The sequence below is a fragment of the Parasteatoda tepidariorum genome, chromosome 3 (assembly GCF_043381705.1).
Source record: "Parasteatoda tepidariorum isolate YZ-2023 chromosome 3, CAS_Ptep_4.0, whole genome shotgun sequence".
Classification (NCBI taxonomy): Eukaryota; Metazoa; Arthropoda; class Arachnida; order Araneae; family Theridiidae; genus Parasteatoda; species Parasteatoda tepidariorum.
This window is the reverse complement of record NC_092206.1, coordinates 49,054,968-49,077,979: the sequence shown is the minus strand read 5'-3', so window position 1 is coordinate 49,077,979 and position 23,012 is coordinate 49,054,968. Positions and strand designations below refer to the sequence as shown.

The window sequence follows — 23,012 nt, the reverse complement described above, 5'->3', positions numbered from 1 at the left end:
CAGGTTAATATATGCTGAAAATGCACTTAGAACCATTTCAAAGAAAAATATGTTTCTACAAATTATTTTATGTTTTTAAGAGTATTTTTAAAATTTTAAAAAAAGTTATGAAAAATTCAGAAATTTAAGCTGATTTAAAAATTGTAGCACTGTTGTCAATATTTCGCCTTTATTACTTCTACTTCGATTACATGATAATTTTATGCTCATTAAAAGTTTATCTTACAATAAGTAATAATCATACAAAATATTAATATTAAACAAGATTAGCTGAGTAGTAATTATGAATAATTTTTTGCGTTAATTTGCTCAGTAATAAATTGTAAATATATTTTGCGTTCACTAGCTCAGTAATAAATTGTAAATAAATTTTTTTAACAAGCTCAGTAATAAATTGCAAATAATTTTTACGTTATCTTGCACAGCCTTAAATTGTAAATAATGTTTTAAGGGAAATGAGATTTATTTTATTTTTAGAATACAGAAATATGCAATTATTTGATGATTTACAGAAAACACTTTTTGTTTGGTGAAGTATCCTTTTTAAGACACGCGCGCGAACTAAATTCACTTCAGAGCAACTTATATTTTTTACACTCGAATTTCATACGTATCTGGGGTTATCGCTTTGGTAGATCCTAAAATTGGAAACCCGGGCATTTCGAGAAAAAGATGCATCTATGTTTATTGTAATAAAATGAATTATATAGAAGTAAGGGATGCGTAAAATTATTTTTCTATGGAGAAAATCTCCTTTGCTACTTTCAAAAAGTCATTTCAGAAGGTTATTTCGTCTCACGCAGAATATCATGAACTTAAAATTGCACTATTTCTAAAACACATATCGGTACTTTTGAAATGCCTCTTTCTTTCAGAAAAAGAGATATGAAATAAAAGAATGCTAATGTAACGAAATGTATGACATATTTGAAATAAGAGAATTGGGGAGTTTCAATATATTCTTAAAAAGCACATGCACTATTATAGGAAGAACATTAGATAGCTATTTATTTTACAAAATATGTGAACTATAGGTGGTATTTTCGAAAAATTAATGCATAAGCTTAAATCCGATTTCGAAAAATAATCTTCAAAAGACATTTTTTATTTGTAAGTTTAAACTTAAAGGTGAAATATGTAAATAACGTATGGTTTTTTATGCTTATGCAAAGAACGGTGTGATAGATTACAGACGTAGCGATAAAAATTGAAAATTCAGGATGATTTTAAATTTTTTCTTCGCGCTTGAAGTTGATTCACGTACTAAAAAATTAAAAGTAATTTCATCGCTGGTATTTGATTCAGGATCTTGAATATTATACATTTATTATTTTCAAAATGTGCATCGTTGATAATAGTTTGAATTTGGGATATTGAATACAATAATATCGTGACAACTTTGAAATTCTGAAAATGTATATATATCTTAAGCTATATCTTAAAGCTATATCTTTTATCTATATGTGCATTGTTAAAATATTTTTAGCTATATCTTTTATCTATATATATTATTGATGTACCTTTAACTATATCTTATCTTTATTTTATGTATACATAGCCAAAAGATAAGTACTTTAAAATAAATAAATATTAAATGCCTGTATACTTTACAAAATTTTGTAAGCAGATTTATAGCTATATAGTTTTATATGCTTGAAACTGTTTCAAATAATCATGCTCTATATAAACCTCTCACCATAAAATGTCTTATTGGCAAGAGACATGATATTATTAAATAATTTAAAATATATAAGTTACTCGTTTATTTTTCATAACGTTTACGTAAATTGTTGTCTTAACTATATTTTGATCATAGATTCATGATAAATTTTTTTTAAATTTCCATTGTTGCTACAGACAGATATTAAATTTAAATTGATGTTACGAAAATTTATTGAACTTTAAAATATTAGTTCCATTCAGTTCTTACCATTTGTATTCATATTTAAAATGATTTTAAAAAATCCGTGTTCACCTTTACATATTTTAAATAATAAAAAAAAAATTTTCACCTAATTTTTTGCACATTCATGTTCTGAAATTAGCCATAGGTGCTTAATTGATTTATATTTTAATAAAATATGATGTTACATTTTCTTCAATTTTTCGTGTGTTTTCTTAGTCACGGTTTTTATCTAATTCTGTGCCGCAAAAAAATACAAACAAGTTATACACTTTTTTGCATTAAAATAAGTTCGAAAAAAATCGTTCATTATGAAGTCATGTTTTCTATACAGTTTTAAAAACTGATTTATTTGGCGAAACTTCGCAAATATTTTGATTATTTCCTTGCTATTTATTTAATAATAAATAGACAACATAAAAGTTACTGCTTAATTTTGAAGTATGTTTTCGAAGGAACACTCTACAGTATTTGCAAACTTATTTTTTCCAGCTGTATTAAAAATCATCATAAGTAGTTCAGATGCTTTTAAAATGTTTTATGAAATAAATAACAATGAAGCAAAGATATAAGAAGAGGCACTACAAAAAGAGGAGAATTTTTTTATATTTTTAAATAGATTTATATTCCTACAAATGAATCATTTCTAAACCAATTTTTTTTAAACTAATGAATTTTTTATTTCGTTCTAGAATTTAAATTAATGAAACAAACGTTCATATTGAGCTTCAACCTCAAATAAGGATTTAATTTTTCTTTTAAAAAAATAAGCTGCATAAGATGACAAAAAACATTATTAAAATAGTACTTTTTCTTACATAAAAAATATCAAATTAATTCCTTTAGTTCATCAATATTTTTTGCTAAAGTTCCAGTGGAGAGAATTAAGAGCATTTGGAAACATTCTTTTTCATAATCAAAAAATTATAATTGTATTAATAACTTTATTTTAAATTAAAAATAAACAAAAATAAGAATTTATTAAAAATTTTGAATTTTTAAAATCAAATTAAATACCTACACTAAAATATTCTGAATGAGAATTAAGGAGCATAACACATTCTTAGTAACACGCAGATACCGTATTATACTTATTGCACAAATATTAGTTTTAAATTAATACTTTTTTAAAAATTCTGAATTAAAAATATTTTAATTAAATATAATTGAATATCTAACACAAAATGAGAATGTAAAAGTTGCAAAAGAAGATACTCTAAGCATTTAAAAAAAGATCTGACTTTTTTTTAAATATTATCACTAGGATTTGTTGAATGCGAGCTTAATGAGGCTTATTTGGTTTATGCGTTAATTATATTTTTTCTAAAAAATTCTGAAACTGCGAAGATAAATTTGATGTAAAACTCAACTGGACATTGACTAAATATTATTTTATAATAAAAATATATGATATATATTTTTAAGGATGGTAGTTTTAGCTAAATGTATGAATGCTCTGGAATTGAAAATTGTTTGCTCTTGAGATCGGTACATGCAGTATTATAATCTAGATTTTAAACTTTAACTATTATAAATAATTTTAAATGAATAAATTTATATTTTTGATTAGAAAAAATAGTTTTGTTTCATAATTTAAAAACAACAAGCATTTTTAAAATAATATAAATTTTAAAATATTAGAATATGCTGTTAAAAGTTTTGATGAACGGCATCTATAAGTTTTAAGAACTAAAGGTTTATTCTTGCTTTTTGTTTTATTCATTTCTTTTAAAATGTGCAATCGAAAAATATGAAAGTTTTTTTTTTAACGTTTTCATCATAAATTTATGAAATATAATTTTTGGTTACATTTATAGAATGACTAAATATGTAGATCAAACATTTTTAAAATGAATATTTAAATTTTAATTAGAATATTTAATTGATTAGAATATTAAATTAGAACATTTAGTTTTAAAAAAAATTTCTTAGATTAGCAGTAATCAATTCAAATTGTTAGGAATAAATTTGATTGTAAAAAATATTGTTTCTGGTTTGCTGATTCTATTTATTATTAGTAAGAAATGGATTCGAGATAAATTTTTTTATCATTTCTAAATATTGCCATTTCCAGGATCTCAGTTCAGTTTAAGGATCCCCTCTAGTTATTACTTCAAATCCCAGTTTCAAGAATTCACATATAATTATATCTAAATTTATACACTCTCTACAGCATGAAAGTAATTTTTTTATTATAATATTAATTTTATAATAAAGACAGACATCATATAAATAAAACTGTGATTCGATTATAAAATTGAAACTCTACTTGATTATTATTTTTCTTTAGACATGATTTCTTGGTAAGTGAAGTTGCATACATTTTTATACGAGTGAGCTACTATAGTTTCAAAAGATTCTACACTGAAATATGATTTCAATATGTAAGATTTTTAAGATTAAAAATAAAATAATAAAATTTTTGAGAATAATACTCTAGACTTGCGGAGTCCCGTCCCAAGGGACAGAGCGCTTGATTCTCAGGATTTAAATCCCAGCAATGAATAGTTGAATGAAGCTCTGCTTCCGGCGGTCTTACCGACCACAGTGCTTAAATACTTAGCAACTTTTACGCAGAAAATTTTTTAAGCCAATTTTTCATGCTAAAAAACCGTTGTGACTACAGATTTTACAAGAAATGCTGATACTACGGATTTACTTCGCAAGTTTTATAATAAGTAAGTTAAGTAAGTTTCTTTACAGTGCGTATATTAACACCTATTAGCTCCACTTGTTACCTTGTTAATACCTGTTAGTACCACCTATTATCACACACGTTGACCCATATTTTTAGAGGGAAATGTCAATTGTATCGAATAGTTTTAAGCGAATAAATAATTAGAATCTATTTTTGCTGCTTTTCCTATTTCCATCTTTGTATTCATTAACTTGAAACTAAACGTTATGAAGGCTGTTATTATTAATCTCCTTAATCTCTTAACCTAATTAATTTCTTTCATTTCAGATCCATGTAAAATGAACTTATATCGAATATAAAAAAATAGGTAAAGTTAACAAAGTGTATGGTAATGGCATTTTTGGTAAAGAAAAACTATAATTCTGGGAACGAAGTTAAAACATGTGGTTTTTAAACCATTCATTTATTAATTTTTCTGTTCTTATGGTTCTGTAATAAATGCATGAAATACTATCAATTCTCTTACTTAAGGTACAAAATTACAGAAGAAAAGAGTTAAAATATTTAATCAAAAAACAAAAGTGTGAACAATGTTATAAGAAAAACAAACTTAAGACAATTTAATTGGAATTTAGTAGGTGATTAAAGAAGAACTACTTAGAGGAGTATAAATAGAACTGGCAATGAATCATCTATATGCAATAATATATACATATAATCTTGATCGCAAATGGTAGAAGTGTTATGTTGCTAAAGGTACTAGTGCCTCTTAAGCTTCTAAATGTGATAAATCAATTTGGGGCAAATTGGATAATAAAATTGGATTTGTTTAGAAAACGAAGAACCATTTAAATTAAATTTCACTTTAAAGTTATTGACGTTGAAAAAATAACGTTGAAGGCTTTCGAGAACGCAAACAAATATGATATTTCAAGAAGGAACTATATATCTTTTAAAATGGCAACATAAGTACATTTGTTTAATTTTTTATTTTTGTGGCACAGGTAAGGATTTGAAAGATGCGTTGTCATCTCAACGACACGATTCAGAAAATAGGATTCTCCTAGTTATGATGTTCTTAGCTACAATAATACATAATCTTTTTCCTTTAGTTTCCAATACGTACAAATTGTAAGTTAATACAGTTACATTTTCAATGAAATTTCAAAGGGTTTAGGACTATAATTACTTAATCGACAGCAAATGAATCTGTTAAATTTACAGAAAAAAACTGACAGCTGATGTGCCTGTATAAAACCAATATAACAGTTTTTTACATAAAAAAATAATGATATTCAAAAGCAAACGTCTGTTTTTAAAGCAGACAAGTGCTGTTATTTTAAGAATCAAACTCTGCTATTTTAGCAAATAAAATTCTGCTATTTTAACAAAAAAAAACACTAAAAACACTGTAAAATAAGTGTCAGCTTTGAGGTCAGTGAACACCGAGAGTCAATCCCATCTCCAGTCAACGTCAGGATTCGAACCCATGATTTCTTCATTAGAAAGTGAAAGCTCAGTATCTTTAGCCATGACAAGCTCTAGTGGTTAGTGATGGAAAAAAAACTTAAACTGTCTGTATCTTAAGAGTCTCACTTATCAAAATCCTATTTTAGTGTAAAAACATTTAAAACTACAGTGATGAACCCTTAGAAAAATGTCTGGTAATTTATTTTACCGAAAAATTACATCTGATGACAAAAAAATAATAATAATTATAACTATCAATTCGACATTGAAGCCGAATTGAAATTTTATTTAAGCAATGCCAAAACCATAAAATAAATTTTAAAAGTTGGAGCAAGTAAAGAAAATAATCGTAAAATGATAAAATTATCTTACGTTAAGCAAATATGCATGCAAAAACTAGAATTTTGACAGTTTTAATCTGCTTATGATTAGGGTGAAAACTCTATTTAGGGAAAAACTGCTTTAAACCGTCAAGTAAACGGAGAAATTTCATAAGGGAAAGAATTTTTGCTGCGCACGAGTAATGATTAAGATCAGAAAAAACTTGAATTTATCTTTAAACAGGCTTTTTCTGCAAAAACTTGCTTTTTTCCTGTAGAATTTGCAGTTATTTTTTATAATGATAATAATTAAAACATAGTAAAATAATAAATAAATGGTTTTCTTTTAAAAAACACTAAAATATATATATCAATATAAGTTAAGTTTTAAGAATATAATTAAATTTGTATATCGATTGAAATTGAAATTTAATTACTTTAAATTAAATAAAAAATATTTAGGGCTTTTAATAAATATTTAATTAAATATTGTAAATTTTATAAATAAGAATTTTTAATAATTATTTGACTAATTAAAATTCTATGCATAGTTATAGGAAATGCACAATACGACAGAAATTCAAATAAAATATAGTTTGCCCTGTTCCGCTTTTTCTCTCTTTCCAAAAATATACAAAAATAAAATTTCAGTCTTAAAATTTCGAAATAATTTTACATGGAAAGATAAATTAAGTCAATAAATTACCGAAATAAAATGTAAATCCCTTTAGCAATAATCATCGTTGAATATTATTGACTTTTTTTATTAAATTAGTACAAACAGTCAAAATAATGTTCGAAATTTAAATATGTTTAAAAGGATTAATTTTTTGAGATAAAGTACATTTTTCTGTCTGATATTGCAATTAATTTTAAAATTTAATTGATATATTTTTAGTAGATTTCCTGAATCATTGAAATATAAATTAATTTTCTAATTATTGGACATTTTTAAAAGTTTGTTAGGTTTAGGAAAACATTAAGCTTAAATAATTTGGATGTTATTGTGCTCTCGTTTTTGGATTAGTATATTTTAATTATGTTTCAAAAATTAGATTAAAAATAGGATTAATTTATTTCATGTTATTATTATTACAAGAATATTTTTTTTAATATTCAAAATATATTTTTGTAAATCCATGCTTAAAGTAAAATTAAACTCTTAAGATTTACCTGATTTATTTTTCTACTCAAATAATCGTACATTAAATTCTGAAAATATAATGCCTTAAACTTTTTACAAAAGACACCCATTTAGGAATTTACTGCAGCAAAGAAAATGCAAGCGACTAATGGAAAATATGTTGAAAGATTTCAGATAGAGTCTTGTTGCTTAAATTCGAACCTATTATCACTTATTTTACCTCACTTTTTCTTTTGTATTTTAAGTATTATATTAAAATTTAACATCTCATGTTTACTTTTTGAAATTTTCAATAAGAAACTAATTTAATTTTTAACAATAATATAAATAGATTTTTTATTGGATGCATTAAAAATAGCTGAAAACTTGGAAATGCAAGTAAAAATAAACAAGATATTTCAATGTATGGTTTTCAGTAATCTTCTCAGTAAATCAGGATCTCGTTAAAAATTTATAGACATATGCCCTGATGACTGGAAAATCTATGAAACTAAGATTTTGATATAAAACTATACTTTTTTTCCCTTCCATTCTTTTCTCTGACGGCAGTTAACTGCTTTCTTCCTATATTTTAGGCATTTCAGTAAAGTTTACATGAAAACGCTTAGGAATTCTTAAATTCTTTTTGGGTCTCAAACTATAAGATGAAGCTTCTTTTTCGTCTGAATTTCGCGATTCATTCAATACATCATTTTCATTCATTCTTGGATCGAGTTTAATTTTATAATCAGTAACATCATCTTAATGTTTAAAATAATCAGTTGAAATTACCTCCTGTGGATGAATCACTGAGTACGAGCATTCGTTAAGTGTAACTTTTCTAGAAACTTTTACAGTTTTTAATATTGGATCAAAGACTCGATAATTTGTTGAATTTCTTTCATATCCAAAAAAAAAATTGCTTTGAGCCCTTTTGGCGAAAGTTTCTGGCGCAATTGGTTTGGTACATGAGTTATACCTCGGAACCGAAAATTTTCAAATGCTTTAGTGACATTTGTTTACCAGTCCATATTTCGTAAGGAGTAGATTCAGGAGTGTGGCTAGTCGGCGCACGATTCATGATATACACAACTGTGCTAATTGATTCAGCCCGCAAAAACAATGGTAATTTTTTACTGTGTAACATTGAACTAGCACTTTCCATTATTGTTCTCGTGCTTCTTTCAGCTCATACATTTTGCTCGGGAGTGTAAGGAGCTGTGGTCTCAAGTTCAATGCCCTTTTCTTGAATGAAATCGTCAAGATCATGATTTTTGTATTTCTTTCCATTTTCTGTTCTTAACGCTTTTATTATTGTAGACTGTTAATTTTCACAAAGAGAAACAAAGTTCTTGAAATTATCGAAAGCATCACACTTATGTTTTAAAAATGCAACAGAAGCATATCCACTGAAATCGTCCTTAAAAGATTACAAAATTATTTGTACCACCTACTGATGTTGTAGACATTAGACCGCACAAATCTCTGTGCATTAGCTCACCGGGTTAGCTGAGCCTTATATTCTCTATGACTAAATGAGAGTCCATGCTGTTCCATACTGACAACCTTCATAATGAAATTTATCAGAATCTAAAAATTTATTTTGTTTATAATTCTCTTTTCATTAGTTCTTTTAGAGATTTTAGATTGATGTGACCTGTTCTCTTATGCCATAATTTGATGTTGTCAATGCATATTGCATTAGTTTGATTGGGCATTACTGTTTTAAACAGCATCTGATATAAGTTGTTTGCAGAACGCTCTGCTGTTCCAACTAATTTGCTTTCTGTTTATGTGTTTATGAATACTAATATTCAATTCCGTAGGCTTGTAATTTTGAACTCGATCCAAAAGACAAGGGAACTCCTGGATCCAGTATTGGGAGAAATTTGCCTTCTTTGGAGGACTTTTTGATGGAGCTAACCAGCATTTGCGTTACATGGAGAAGAAGATCACGAGAACCACCCTCTGTTGCACTCTAACACATGATCCGTCTACCACTGAGGATATTTCAAGTCAGCAGTGTGGTTGGTGCAAGTCGGATGCGGAATTCGTATCGACTGGTATTCAAACGCGGTTTGCTTCATTGGAAGGCGAACGCTCTATCCCCTAAGCTTTCTCTTTCCCTATTGTAAATATCAGCTTTATATTTTTTTTTATAAACTTTATTTCCCTGCTTGCAATCGCACCTTCAGATAGAAGATTTTTCTATAATCCTAGAGCATAAAACACATTATGTATCTTTCCTACTTACTACTCTTTTTGAATTAGCTTTTGGATTTTTATATTTCCTCGTCTTTTAAGTGATAGTTCTACATTGTTGCCAAGACGAATAACTTCATTTCCTCTTAGTTCTCCGAAACTTTCAAAATACTTCTTACTGAAGGTCACATGAGAAGACGCACCGATGTCCAGAATTCACTGTTCTTCATTTCTTAGAACCGTTTCTCTTTCACAAACTTCACTGTTAAATGCACTTTTGTTTTTTTCTGGAACATCATTAAATGTTTCACAAAGCTTGGAATGATATTCTCGGGCAAAATGGCTTTTCTTCCGACATGAGTAGAAAGTTATTTTAAATTTTTTCATACTTCTGGTTTGACTTTTTACCCTGTTTTCATTGCTTTGATGATTCGAAAATCGTTTTTTTTTTTTTTAAATTTTGGACGATTGGAAACAAAAAAGATAGTTTCTTCATCTGTCAATCTTTCAGTCAAATTTGATAAGTACCGTTTGTTATCAGCGACAGATAACCATTCTTGTCTAAAATTCCTAGATTTTGTTGGTAGTGTCCCCAAAATTTTGGCAATTACTGCTGCATTACTAGTGCTTTCGTTAGAATCATTGATCTGGTGCTCAAGGTTTTAAACTTTAGCTATGTACTAAGTTACAGTTTCATTACATTCCATTTTCATTTGGTAAAATTTATCGAGCAACAGCACTTTACTGAAATCAGATTTTACTTTGAAAATGAAATCCAGCTTTTCAAGCATTTCTTTTGACGATGAACAACTTTCAATTGGCGTAGATTGTGAAAGTTCCGCAGCTGCTGAAATGGCAAACATCGCAACTGCATCGCCCTTTTCCTACTTTTCTATTTTCATTTCACCAGTTTCTGGCTTAATTTTTCTTTGCTATTGCACACTGAAAAACACATTTTCTTTTCAGCGCACAATTGACCTGGAATCTACACTGAGAAAAATTCAGGCCGCTAAATTTAAGGATAGAAGAAGCAACCATGCTTGCACTAGCTCTAATGACGTTAGGTTTAGCGTAAGTTACATTCGCTTTCTATTATATTATCCTTAAGAGAAAATCGCAGAACAAATCTACTCACGTTACAAAACGTACGTGTACCCTGGCCCCATACATTCGATGACACATTGTATTATTTTTCCAAATAAATATTAGGTTTATTTTTTACTTACAAAAACAAGCACAAAGCCATATAGAACCTAAAACAACCTAAACATGGAAAAAAGTTGTCAGATGCTTAAAACTAAAATAATCACGAATACAATTAAGCAAATAATAAATTTAGGTTAAAAAAAGGACGTAGACAAGTGAGAATTATATTCCAACTGACGCATTTCGGAATTGTGCTTCCAATTGCAGAAACCATATATTTGGATCTGGTATCAAAAACGGTGGATGTTTAATGCTAACCCTAGTAATTCTCGGCGTAAAAATACTGCTTTTATCGTTTTCATCGTAGCCTGCCATTTTTCTTTGATTAGTTTTATAGTCACCATTGAAGGGTAAGGATAAAATTACGTACCTTCACTCTTATCTGTTTATATAGGTGCGCACTGAAAAACACCGAAAAATAGTATTATATATTTTTATTTTCTTACCTTACATCTGAGAAGGAAAATTATAGAATTTGCCATTAGAGAGTTTCAATAATAAATAATAATAAAATTAGTTATAGGTAACGCTATAGTCCGGCAAATATAGGCTCCCGCTACGCACTTAATACTTCTTAGTGGTAACAATTAATGATATGTAATTTTTCAGATGACAAAATTTTACTTTTCTGCACTATCTTCCAGTTGAATGTTAATCACGTCCATCATTATGGACATAAATAATTTTAAATTATTACACATGAAACATTATAAAAAATTCCATCGAGGGTTGATTAGTTTTTTCGAATTTATAAAGTATAAAACCTATTTTTTTATGATTATAAAACGGCAAAAAATTGTTATAAACAGTTAGTGTTATGCAGTTGTTAATAATGTTTCTCTTAACACTAAAGTATTATGATTGCATTTCATTAATACTTTTGCAAGCCAACTTAATTTGTGCTATACATTTTAAGATTTTGCATAAGTTTTAAACTTTTATGAGACAATTTGATTGCTGATAAAAAAAAATTACTAACGAAAAATTGGGTTTAAGTAAATGTTAATGGTCAGAGATCCATTACAAAAAATACTGAAATTATATTGAGGTTATTGGCTTGTTTTTACGAATAATAAGTTTTCCGTAAATCTTGTTGAAGTGATTCTCTAAGGTTGCCATAGAGTGTAGAGAATCTGTCGAAATTAGTTAGCACCCTTTGTAAACCTATTAAAATGGAAATTGATTACCAACAGGATTTCATTAAACATGCTATGCTCAAAGACGAACATTGTAGTTGACATTAGAACGATTTATCTTTATACTCACTTATAATTTACTTAATTATTTTAAGTAATAAATATAGCATAGAAACTCAAAACTCGAAATTGCTTTTTGTATTTATCAGTAATTAAAATTGCACAATAATTGATATTTGTAAATATCGTAAATGTTGCTTTATTTTTAATTCTTTAATCCGAATTTGTAAATCATAGTAATTTTATTCTTGAAGAAAATTTTTTATTTTAACAACTGTTGCAATTACCAATAGTATTAAATTATTATGCATTTATTCAAAGTTCATACATTAATATCTCTATTATATAAAATATTAGCTGAATACTGGTTCTCTGTACTGGGTCAAAAAAAGAAGTTTATCAATAAATCAGTTTTAATTACCATCTCAAATTCATGAACAAAACTGAAAGACACATAATTAAACTAAAATAATTCCAATTGATTTCAAAATTTTTACTGTCAGTTCCTCTTTCTGGTGGCTTTATGCTATAAGTTTAAGACAAATATGGTTTTTATAACCTCATCCATTCAAAATTAAGATTATTTATATTCAGCATCAGCTAATGTAGATTTTCGAAATCTCCCCATTATCTAACATAGGAAACCTAAGATAAATAATTCATATGAGAGCGCATTAAAACTAATTCTTGATAGATTAGACCTGCAAGCTAGCAAATTACGTAAAAATGAGTTTTTTTTTATGATTCAACGTTGAATTGATAAGCCAATTTTAAACAAACGTTAGTTAAAAGTCTAATAAGTTACACTAGAGATCTCGATAGATCGATTAATTCTCACTCATGAATTGTAATAAACCGTAACAATACAAATTGATTTTTTTTCTGTTTGTTATATAAGAAAATATTTTATCTATGGGTTTAAATAACGACATAAATTCAAGCTACTTTGCTACCATGAATGAATTAAAATGTTTCATATTTAATAAATATCCGTCATATTTTAATTTACTTCGCAAATAAATTATACTTTAATTTTAAACGTCAGTCATATACTATTGAGATTTTATTAATTGGTTACCGTCTTCAAAATTGTGTCACTTACAAGAATTTGAAATTCAATTACTGTTCAAATTCTTGAGAGTAGCCAAGATTAATATATCAGAAAAGTGAAGAATTGGAATTTATATTAATACATATATTTGATAGTTCTTAAGGAATAACGTTTACACATTGTTATAAAATTTTTAGATTAGTTTTTTTTCTTCAAATATTGTTTTTTTCTCCGAAAACTTCATTAACAAGTTATACTTTCTTGTGAAAGTCAAATAAATTCATTTTACTGGTATATTTAATTCACTTATCAAACACAATAACAGTAAATATATTTACGTTAAAATGAAGATAAAATATGCACCAGTTATTTAATGAGAATTGAAAAAAAAATTCAGTAAATGGTTCTTTAAATGAGGTTTTGAATCACGGGTACTCGTGTTAGTCTTGAAATAAAACTAAAGTTAAAATTAGGCCTTTTTAGAAAGTACATGATGATTTCCTGTGGATTTATACACTCACAAATCTGAATATATCAGAGTAGTTGAAAGCAAATGATTTGAGTATGCATACTAAAGGACACAATTCAGAAAAGAAGTATTGTTCCGAATAATATAAATTGAAGACAGAAAATAAGCAAAACATCCAAACCTGGTGAAATTTTAGTGCCTAGAGCTTTTTTCCTCGACGAAATTTGACGAAACTTTTTTGGAATGTTCTTCTCCATACATCATATTCAGAAGAACAAACGCACTCAATTTTTTCGGCATATTTTAAACTTCTTCACTTTCGTATCCCGTAACGAGTTATTCACTTTCCTTAAAAACTAAGTCTTATATTATTTTCCCTTAACAAGTTTACTACACTTTTCGCACCAACTTGTCTCGAATCAGTCAAATCAAAAACAGTTCCAAAAATATCGTCTGCTTTTTTAATGAATCTCGTTGTGCTGCTTTTTATTATTGCTTATGTAAACCATATTTTTTATGACTCTCACAGCTCAATAGATATAAATCACTTATTATTTTCAACATACATAGAACGTCATTAGAATATATTTAAAAATATTTTTAATAACAACTTCTTAGAAACTGCTTTTACCTAATGTACAACTATTTATTTCATAAATTGTTACCAGAATTGAATCAATATATTGTACTGTTCATTCAATATAAACCATTATATTAGATTTCTGCAAAGTTCTTAATTTAAAATTAGTAAGTTTAAACCAAAACTATATGTTTTATACAACTTATATATGTTTTATATATAAACAAACAATGATTGATGTTTTATAAACTTTAAAATATGAGGCTCAAAATGAATAATTCTTTGAATTTTTAACTCTTTTTTAAGGTCTTCAGTTTCAAATATTTGAAATATCATATTTTGATTTTTGATTTTTCTATACTTTTACAACAACGAGTAATATTTGCTTAAAATCATTTAACTTTTATACATTTTAAAATTATCTATTAAAATAAGTTCCCACTCTTATATATTACATAATTCAAGAAAACTTATCACGAAGTAAAATTTTATTTTTATCTCAAACTCAAAAACTATTCACATTATTTTAAAAATGCAATAGCATTATAGATAAACCATGTTTTACTCATGCTTAGCATAAAATTTTTATTTCTATTTACTATTTCTATTTTACTCAGTCACTTGGTTTTTCTTTTATTTAACGTCGCATAGAACTTTACATTTATTATTTTTATTGTTTTCACTTTTAAAAACTCTTTTGTCATTTTGCATCCAATGCATTAAATTTCAAAACTCTCTTTGAAACTTTCGATTTAATATGAAGCAGTCAAATGTACCTTTCAAGCATACCACACCAAATCGGAACTGTTCGCTTACACATAGCCAATTTTAAAAAATATGTTTTGCTATCTTATTTTTTGCAGTATTTTCATAATACTATAGCCAATTTTAAAATATATGTTTTTCTATATCATTCTTTGCTGTATATTTATATACTATATTCAGAATAGTATTTCTGCACGTATATCCATAATTTTTCACTTTTTAATTTTTTTAAATTAAATTAGCCAAACAATATTTAATTGTTTTATTATTGAATTAATATACACTGTTATAATTTTATTCTAAAATTTCTGTAAAATAACGACACCAGTCCGACCATTCAATTAACCGTAAAGTTAACGGTAAATAACATTTATTACCTTTACAGTTTTGAAACCGTTTACAACAAGTATGGTTGAAAAATCATAAATACAAAACAAAGCAGTTTTTTTTAACCATTTGCACCAAGCATGGTTTCAAATCCGTAAAAAAGAAATTTAACTGGATATTGGTGATATATGTGTTAGATAATGGCCATTGGAGTTGGTTATGGTTGCGTAGTGTTTTAGGAAGCGAACAGTGGAATGTGGTTTAATTAGTTTATCTGATTGTATGACTAATCGTAAGCGATGGTAATTACTAGACTTTTTGTGTTATTCATTTTTACGGTGCAACCATCTATGCGTGAATGAGAGTATCGTATTCCAATAGTCCAGGATCACAAATTGGAGAATGTAGGACACTGTAAATTCTTCATATGTTGAAGGGAATGGAGGAATTATTGTGGTAATTATTGTATTAACACTGGAAATCGATCCTCCATTCTGTCCGTCATGAGATTGACTAATTAGCCTTCTCTGCTATAATAGGTACGCGGCTGCAAGGATCGAAGTGACTTCATTAGGTGGGATTAGTTGATGCGATGAAATCCTGGTTGTTAAATTGTATACGCGAAAATAGTTAACAAAAGTTTTTTTTCACAGCTAATAATTAGAATGCTATCTTATTTATGATTATCTAACTCTTTTGATATATATATGGTAAAATAATAATTAAATTAAAAGTTATTTAACCATTTTTTCCAAGAAATTTCTAACAGTGCATAATAGATTATGAAATTATTAAAATCTTTATTATTAAAAAAATACATCATTAAATTAATATGTAATTTAAATAACCATAATAATGATGTAACGTAAATGAAATTAAGTAAAATATTATTTAACCATTTTTTCCAAGATATTTCTAACAGTACATAATTAGATTATAACAATATTAAAATTTCTATTATTGAAAAATTACATCATTTACTTACGGTATGTTAATAATAAATTGATCAACTAGGGAAATTTTGTATTTATACTAAATATTATCGTTAAACTTATGATCTATGTATTCATATCTAGATGATACTTTTTACTTATTCGATGATTTGAAAAAAAAAGCTTAATTATTAACTGTTTCAAATAAATAGCGTCTTAGAATAAGATGGATTTCAAAATAGATTTTTTTAAAATTAATAACGAAACATTTAAGATGATTTAAAGCCTAATATAAGGTTTCTGATTTGTAAAACAAAATTTTAATAATAAATCAATATCAAAATATTTAAATTACTTATAATGTTGTATAATTGATTATATAAAAAATTATAAGAATTAAATGCACCACAGGCCGAAAAAAAATAAACCACCCTGAATAACTTTTGATCTAATGATCGGATCTTCATATTCTGGGGCTCAATCTCAATGGTTCGAGAGGGTGACCTCAAATATGCTTATAAATAAATGCAGACGATATATTAAATTAAGAATTCAGACACAAAAGCACCCTTTCTCTGAATAAATATATCTTTTTTTTGACGAATTTGGATTTCTGACCCCCAAAATATAAAAACAAAAAACAGACAGCCCTGAATAATTTTTGTTCTACTGATCGGATCTTCACAATCTTGGACTCAATCTTAATGTTTCGAGAAGGTGACTTTAAATGAGCTAATTAATAAATGCAGACGATACATTAAGTTGCAAAACTAGACACAAAAATGCACTTTCTCTGAATAGACATACTCTTTTTATCGACGAATTTGAATTCCTGACCCCCAAAATATCGGAGGCAGAAGGCATGAAGTTCTAGAATATAAAGATCCGATCTCTGGATCAAAAGTTATTCAGGGTAGTTCTTTTTTGAAGAAGAAGCGTAGACGCGTATGTTGCGTAACATTAAAAGTGGTTGGAAGTTATTAAAAATTTAGCTGCTAAATTGTACAAAAAGAGGGTTAATAAGGAATTTAAACCCTTTTCAAACCCATTTTTAATGTTATATACACCTCACAATATACTTTAAACTAGAAAAAGGTCCATTCAAATGTTTTAGTAGCGACTATTTCCACTTGTTAAGAACGCTGTTCTTAGGCACTGGTAAATTATCGAAGTTATAATCTGTATAATTGAGGTCTGGATATCTGGCTTATCAATCCATCCAGTTATTATCTTCACCTTTCAGAAAATCGTCAACAAAATGAAGTCTATGTGTCTGCTCATCGTATTCTATTAAAATGAATGTAAGGCTAGCTTCAATCTTAAAAAGAAAAACAAAAACTCCAAGATCTTATTCTCATATTTACAACAATCTAAGTGCCTCTTCTTAAGACATAGAGGGACGTGCGGTCATTCAACATGATATCGTCAAACTGCAGTTTCCACAAAGTTCTATTTTCTGAATATTGAATAGGGTAGGTATTCGGTTATTAACTCTTCCAATAAAACATTATGAACCAAGGGTGCACTTCCTGCTACTACCATTTAATGCCCGAAGGACAAGTTTTCCTTGAGAACGTTATCCGTGACGCTGTTACTTACACCGAGCACGCCAAGAGGAAGACCGTCACTGCCATGGACGTAGTGTACGCTCTGAAACGTCAAGGACGTACTTTGTACTGTTTTGGAAATTAAATTTCTTTTTTGGCCACCCGCCCTGTTCAAACATCTCATCCCCTTTAGAAAAAACAAATATTCATAGCATTTTTTTGGCCACCCACCCTGTTCCAACGTCTGTTTCCCGTGTTATAATTTTCTTTCTAAAAAAAAAGAAAAAAAGAAAGAAAAAAAAGGGCTTTTTTAAAAGTCAACAAATGCTTATAACATTTACAATTATTAAATTACGCACCAATTTCACGCGTCTAGCCTTGAAGGCTTTGGCAGGACATGTCTCCAATGTCCTGCAACACGTCCAAAGTCTTGCGGCTAATCTGACCATGGGGATAAGTTATCGGCTTGCTTAGGCATGCAATTGGTCGCAATTTCATCACAATGCTCTACAACGCATGGCACGAGATCTCCGATTCATCGAAGATAAGTAGAAGATCTTCTTCAATGTGCATTCTCCGGATGGATTGATCAGCAAGATCTCTAGACCTGATATGTATTGATTATGTCAGGGATGCCCTGGGAAAGGCAGTAAAAACTGGCGATTTTCTTGTTGCCCAATACTTCAGATCCTAAAAAGAGTGTTTTCTAAACTACGAATGAGGTCAGTCGCCACAAAAAATATTTCATTTTCAGAATGAATTCATACTTTGCAGCCTGTACAACTAAAACGGCACCTCTTATTATACAAGTTTTCTATTCGATTATGTAACCACTGCTTCATGATTTTCGACTATTAAAAGTGTTACGCAAGATTATGAGTTTGATTTAAATAGTTCTTATTATTTTGTAATATAATCTACGCTCAAGCAAATTTTTCTTCAAGTCTGTTAAACAGTTGTAGAGGTGTTTGAAATCTGAAAATTTTCTTAATTTGAAGGTCAGTGTTGTTTATTCTTAGTGCAATTCTTTAGAAAATAAGAGCAAGTTCAAATCTGCAGGTATAAAAGTGCTGGTGGTTTTAAAACGCCAAACAAGATATAAGAAAAAAAAGGAAGAATATCAAGACGAGAATTAGTTGTGGAAAATCCCCAACATTCTCAAAGTTTCACCCTTCGTTATGTTTTCCAAAAATGAACGAAAGAACAGTGACTTTAAAAAATCACGAATATACTTTTTTCTGGTTCTCTTATTTTATTGCAAATTTACCAATGTGTAATTAGATAGTTTAATTAATAAATCATTGCTTAACAGGAATGTGAAGAAGTATATTTAATATGACTCAGTTTACTTTCCAGTATCATGGATCAATAACTTTAAAAGCTATACATAAAAAAACGAAGTGAGTGGAAAAATACATAATCATACATAAAAAATACATACTTTATAGTATGAAATATTTTAGGCGAAAAATTAACTTGAATTATTACTATAATTTATTTTACTACTATACTTTACTATAAGAAAATTACTATAATTTATTTCATTTTCGCTTTTTTTTATCTTTAAACTGCGACTAAACTTAATTATCTTTAAATAAGAATAAGCATTTTTGATATATAAACTACGATGAAAAATACAGATAAAATTAAGTTTTGAATAAACCGTTTCAATTATAACTTAAAAATATTCTTCTTTTTAAATCATACTTTAAATTAAATAAAAAATAAGATAGAATAAATATTTGCAAGCATTAATTAATTGTTATTCAGTGCTATTTATTGCTCATTTTTAATTAATAATAATAATAATATATAAAATTGATTTAATGTAATCTATACACAGTTTATATAGCATAAGAAGTACTAAAACAGGAGTGGGATAAAAGTATAATTGAAGTAGACTAATAATATCCTTGGTAACATTAATCAAGTGTGACTTATATATTTTTTCATGCTCATATTATCACATTTCAAATTACTATATTAGAAAATTAATGTGTTTTCAACTTTCATAAAAAGGCATCTTAAAATTATAATTAAAAGATAAAGAGATAGTTGAGAAAGTATTTTAAAAGAACTTTTCTTTCACTAAAAGTTAAATAGTAGAAAATATTAATAAATATAACTTCATGTCGTTTCTAATAACACTTCTCTGCACTGACATTTCCTCATTTTTGTTTAATGATTGAAACAATTATGTAAACAAAACTAAAAATCATGTATACTCGTATTATATGGAATCAATGGTATCTTGAATAAATAGTCTTTCATAGTTTTGTTAATATTTTTAGAAAAATTCCAACTCATCGTGACATTTGTTGAAAAAAATCTAAAGCATAGATTTTAATTTTACATTTAAAATTCTCTTTTAAACCACAATTGAACTTATAAGATTCAACTTTATATACCAACAACTTTTGACTAATATATCAGTGATTTAATTTTTTAAATAAAAGAATTTAAAAACAGTATCTCTGAAAAAGTTTTTAAAATTATTTTTTCCCCAATTGAATCATTTTAATGGCCTTAACAGTTTCTAAGTATTTGAAACAATTAACGAAAGAACTTTCCAAAATCATTTACTTTAAAAATTTATGTAACTTATTATCACTATATTATAAATCAGTTCAGCTGGTAAATATACATATGTTATATTGTAAATCATTACTTTAAAAAATACGAAAAAAATGCATTTATTTCTTATTGAAGCGTTTTGTTTTTCTTTATTTAAAACAAAGCTTCTATTGATTTTTTTATTTATAAAATCATTAACAAAATTTTAAAATATTTACTAGATAAAAATTCATTATAACCACATGCACGCACACACACACACAAAATGGCAAAACGAAATACACTTTTTAAAAAATATGTACTAACTAGTTTTGGTTAAAAAAGATGAAAGTTTTGAGCTACTATATATTATAAAGTTTTTTTCCATTTATGAAATACTACTGACATAGAGTTTTTTTAGAGTCATTTATAAAATTAAAAACGTTTTTGAGAAAAACAATTCATTATAAAAACTGGAAAACTGACAAAACAAAATACACATTTTAAAAAATTATGTACTCACTAGTTTCGGATAAAAGAAGAAAAATTTGATCTATATATTGCAACATTTTTTTCCTATATATTGAAAAAGAATTTCTTTTAATTTAAGGAATCATTAGAAAAATTAAAAACATTTTTAAGGAAAAAAAATTCTTTATAAATGCAAAAATCTCACAAAACGAAATACACATTTAAAAAAAATGTGTACTCACTGGTTTTGGATAAATGGCGAAAGTTTTGAACTATATGGTACAATTGTGTTCTTTTAATATAAAATAAGACTTACTTTTAATTTATGGAGCGATTCACAAAATTAAAACATTTGTAAGAAACAAAACTCATTCTAAACACAAAAAAAAACAGATAAAACAAAGCACACATTTAAAAAAAACATGTACTCACTGGTTTTGGAATAGAAGAGGAAAGTTTTGAGCTTCTTTTAGAGGATGAAATGAGAAGTGAGCGCGGAAAACGAAATGTTTCCAAGAGAACGTCCGGCAAAGGAAAAGGCGGGTCTAGAATTAAGTCCTGCTCTTTGTAGTGAGGCAACAGGCTGTCTGGACTAGCATTCCGGACTCTTGAGGACTTCGCTCAAAACGTATCTCGAACGGGATTGGTCGGGACATAAATCACGTGGGTGGCTTGAGTGCGTGCGCATTGTCAGGTAACTAAGCAGCTTTCCATTCATTAAAATATGATACCTTGGATATGTGTTTATTACTAATTAAGTTATATGTGGACTGATTGTAGGTGGTAAAATAATAAAACATAGCCTCATATCACAAATTACAAGATCTAAATATATCATCGAAATCACATTGGGCAATCTCTGTCCCGATTTGGGATACTATACAAAAATGTATATGATTATGATCAACATTGCTATTTGAGATTGGTAAATGTTTCAATAAATAGGGACTATTTTGAGCTTTTCGCCAATCTTGATATTTTTTTAAGCCTAAAAGCAAATTTATACAGAACTGTTTCCTGAGAAACACTAGAGCATATCACAAGAAATCTTTTTTTTCCTCATAGAATTTCAAAATTTTAAGTTGGCAAATAACAAAAGTTACATATTTATAATTTTTTTTAATCAAATTTTTAAAAAAATTAATCTCTCGGAAGGGGAAAAATTTCATTATTTTTGATTAAAAATGTAACATTTAAACAATTTTTAGTGAACATTAAATCTAAAACAAATTTTAGTTTTCAAGTTAAGAAATATTGTATTCAGAATGCAACATAATGGTTGAAAAAACATATGTATATAAAATTTAACAATAAAATCTCTTATAACAGATTACTGAAATTTTCATTTACAAATACTTTCATTTTCAAGTTTTACCTTAATTTTTAGGCTAGGTTGTCATGAAGATTCTTTGTAATATTAAAAACTACATGTAAATTCCGAGAAACCTAAATGTTATCTAATTTCTTAAAAAATGTAAGCTTTTATGATACAATTTCTTAAGACGCTTGATTATATGTGGGCTGTGTTCATATCTCCAACATTCACTTACCCGAAAAATCACATGGCCGACAGGTCACATTTCCAAATTCATCACTTTGCCGACAACTCACATGGCCGACACGATCACTTTGCTGACAGCTCATTTCCCTGATATAAACGATTTCGCTGACACGATCACTTCACTGAGAATATTTTACGTCAGGACGTTGGTCACTGTGAGCAGGGTAAGGAATTTCTATTGACCTTTGAAGACCGCTACAAAACACCAAACCATTATTGATGTCAGTTATGCTTAGTTAAATTTGGTATTTAATACTTCTGGTATAGCCGTCATAAGTACTGTGGAAATGAGAATCTATTTTCTCGAAGTGCATAACATGGGTACTGCTGTAATAGATTTCTTATCACCCTCCAAAATGGCTAAGTGCCCAAATATCACCATCCTACACATTCACGGTAGCTGATGTACAACCTTTATTTTTTTATTTGCTGTATGTTCCGGTGGGACTTCATGCTATTAGATTTACCATAATCTGAAGTAGAAGTCCAACTCACTAAAAGAAAGATTAACTAAGCAATTCCATTTCATTAGTTCTTGTGGAGTTTCAATTATTTAAGTATATAGAAACGCAATTTCAAATCGTATATGCCACTATAATAATTGTGCGGTTTCACATTCCTTATAAAATACCAATTTGGTGCCATCATTAACATACGTTGAGTAATTATTAGCGTTGATTTTATTTGTGATAATCAAA

General features: G+C 27.6%; 1 protein-coding gene across 1 annotated transcript in view; it reads right to left on the bottom strand.

Annotated features, from left to right (window-relative positions):
• The window catches only part of LOC107452296 (uncharacterized), a 147,614-nt gene extending 126,258 nt beyond the window's left edge, over window positions 1-21,356 (bottom strand). The window contains exon 1 of the mRNA XM_016068664.3: window positions 21,186-21,356. The gene's annotated coding sequence lies outside the window, so the exon portion shown is untranslated. The remainder of the gene's footprint in view (window positions 1-21,185) is intronic.
• Window positions 21,357-23,012: the final 1,656 nt, after the last annotated feature.